General features: G+C 50.5%; 1 non-coding gene across 1 annotated transcript; it reads right to left on the reverse strand.

The window, feature by feature from the left end:
* Positions 1-383: 383 nt before the first annotated feature.
* On the reverse strand, positions 384-456 carry TRNAR-UCG (transfer RNA arginine (anticodon UCG)). The gene has a single exon. It is a non-coding gene; the product is annotated as a tRNA-Arg (tRNA).
* Positions 457-3161: the final 2705 nt, after the last annotated feature.

The following is a 3161-nucleotide window of genomic DNA, read 5'->3' on the forward strand; positions in this document are numbered from 1 at the left end:
TTCCTTGTCAGGTGGATGTTGTCCCTTCCCAGAGTCCTCTCTCTCTGAAGTGCATGCCATGGGCAAGGAATTTGAAGCCTTCTCAGCAGCACCAGCCAGTTCCCTTCCTTGATGCATCCTTCCCCTGTTCCATATGTACCTGAAAAGGGGAGCACAGAGCAGACTACCTGAGCCCTTTAAGCCCAGCCCCCACAGCCCTGTGGTCACTCCTGGCCATGTCATACATGGATGAGGAGTCTGGCCCTCTCACTACTGCACTATACAAGTCTGGAGAGTCTCTCTGCTACATCCTGGATGTAACCTTACAAGCTAAGGAGTTTGGATGGCAGACAGCCCTGCAGGACAGAGCTCCCTGCCATCACCTTGTGCAAGGAAGCAAGTTGTGACCACGGCAGGACTCGAACCTGCAATCTTCTGATCCGAAGTCAGACGCCTTATCCATTAGGCCACGTGGCCACTCTTACCTAAGCTGGATGAAGCATTTGGAGAGACAGAAGGGCAGAAATAAAATTGCAACCAAATGTATCTCTGGTATGATTTTAAAACTTAAATCTTTGGCTAAAAAGCTCCAAGCATATTTTCATAGCTTTGAAAGCCATGGAATAAATAGTTCAGCAAGAAGATCTGAAATTTTTGACAATGAGGCAATACCCGCTTCCTCATCCTGCCTCGACACCTGAAGTCTACCCCTATGCCCCTCCATTCTGGGGCTGCCAAAACTCAGTAAGCGGCCCTTCACCCAAAATAATTGCCCACCTCTGTTCTAGGCTATGAACACACAGAGCATAGAGTTAACACTGGCTTCTTTTTCTGCACAGAAAGATCTCTCTCCGACAGTGCCATCTGCCTCTTGAGTAATTGCTAAGGAAAGAAGTGGGGTCAGGTGTAGCTTGTGCATCTAAACCCACCCCTGTTCTCAAGGAGCAGGTAATTCCTTAGTCAAAATCAAAGTTAATCGCACAGACACAGGAGGGACAAAGGAGCAGGGGGTGATCATTAAAGACACGATTTAGTCCTTTCCAAAACACATTAGCGTTTTCTTGGCTGTTCTCTGGGTTTTGAACATTTATTGTTGTCAGAACAAAAGTTGGTGCAGCTCAAGAATGGAAATATTCATCTGGGAACAATATCCTTAGGTAAGGAATATTTTTCCTACTTTTTCCAAACTAGGAACTCAGGTAAAAGACCCCTAAGTAACTGAAGCTCAAGAAACTCACAGGGAAGAGTCAGGCTACATGACATCTAGGCTGACTTTCCACCTCAGAAGTGTATTATTCCTGTCTCACAAGTGAGGCCATCGGCACAAGCCAGTGGTTCTTTATCATGTTCTCCTGGGAACCTCAGTGGGAACTGCAGTGTGAGCTCGGTGAGCCCTGGATCAATCACACACCACGTAGATGGGGGTTTGATCCTCCTTACAGAAAAGTTTTAGGGACTCCTGGTGTTTGTCACATGCTCTCTCTCTCTGCTTGCTGTGTCTTTTGATGCCTGGGAAGTCAGACATTTGGCTATTTCTATCACTCTTGCCAGTTCTCTACTGGATCTGATGTTTCTCTCTTGGAAAATTTCTCTGCATTGAGACCAGAAGATGGTTTCTGATTTCTCCCAGCACTGGGCAATGCAGGATCGACAGAAATTGTGCCCACAGTGGATAGACACGGGGGCTTTGAAAAACTCTGGGCAGATGGAACAAGAGGCTTAATCTTGGAGATCCCCTGGGGGGCTTAGCAGCCATCACTCCTGGTAATAGGTGTGTAGGTGACTACCTTTTTGTATGCCCTGGAGCAGGGAGGCGCCTGCTCCTCTCCTGGTCCTTTCTCACTGACTGAGCAGCAAGGAGCTGTGTGTGATTTCCTGCTCCTGCCAGGGACCTGCAGAGGGTGTGGCGGGCCAGTAGGGGGCGCTCCTGCGTTGAGCCACCCACCTTCCTGCGCCCGCCAGGCTCCGAATGCCTCCCTAGAGGCGCCTTATGTCTGGCCTGACCCCTTCCTGGGGCACACTCGCTAGCCTGGGGGTAACATAGCTGCCACCACCCCGAGAAAGGACTCACTCTCAGCCCTGTGTCCTAAAGAGCAAACAGTCCGGCTGGGGTAGCCTTTTGATTATGCATCTGAGTTACTGCCAGCTAGATATCTAATCAGATCTCGAGTAGCTTACTCACAAGCATCTTCCAGAGGCTGGTGAAGTTTCCCCTCTGGAGGCAGGCGGTTTCCAGCTCGTGAGTTTTGGGGTGAGAGAGAGCCAATATCAGATGGTAAGGCTTCTCTGTGTCCCCCGCATGGCTGCTGCCCCCTCCTCCTGGGCAGTCCAAACTTATATATCCCCTGTGACCTCATTCACCTGGTCCAGTGGAGGCCAGCCCCAGTTGGCTGTCAGCCAACCAATTTGAAATACATCATCTGTCACCGGGCAGATTCCAGCCCACCAGGTAGATGCCCCTCACCCAGGTGGCTGATGCCAGTCACGTGGGCAGAGGGAGCAGGTTCCCCCCTCCCTCAGGAATGCAGCCCGCTCAAGTTACCTAAAGAAACAGGTTGAGGTGTGAATCCTCGGTGATGGGCCATCTTGATTTCATTGTCACAGGGCAGAGAATTTGGGGAGAAACCAAGGTGGCTTTCTGCCACAGAGGGCATGCAGTTTTCCCATTCACTGCAGTGGGTAACACTTACCTGGCCCCAGGACAGGTCCTCCTGTTGACAGGAGGCACACAGCTCTTCTTCCATTGCAGTGGGGAATCATAGCTTGTCCTAAAAGCTCTCAGTCTGCTCAAAATCCTACTTCCACTGAGTGCAGAAGGCCAAGGGGACTTATCAGGACTTTTGCTGATCTGTAGACACCAGAATAAGCGTCCTCCTCTTCTAATATACTAGGGGCTTGTGCGCTTGGTCAGGACACAGGAGACCTTGAGTCTCAGCCTACTCAGCCCCAAGGATTTAAACTCACTTCTTCTATATCCCCCAGAGTGTCCTAGCTACCAAGAAGTGGGATAGTCAGGCTGTAAAGACCTGGTCCACTGGGCAGCTAAGAAGGAAAGAGTCATGAGGGCAGAACAAGAGTAAGTAAGCAGTAGTTGGAGTCTGTGGCAGGGAGAGAAGGGGCTTTCTTTGCCCTTCCCTGCAAGGACAGATCCCTGGGTCCTGACTCCTACCGTCAAGGCTCTT

Source organism: Crocodylus siamensis, chromosome 15 (assembly GCF_052110815.1).
Source record: "Crocodylus siamensis isolate JL-2025a chromosome 15, ASM5211081v1, whole genome shotgun sequence".
Taxonomy (NCBI): Eukaryota; Metazoa; Chordata; order Crocodylia; family Crocodylidae; genus Crocodylus; species Crocodylus siamensis.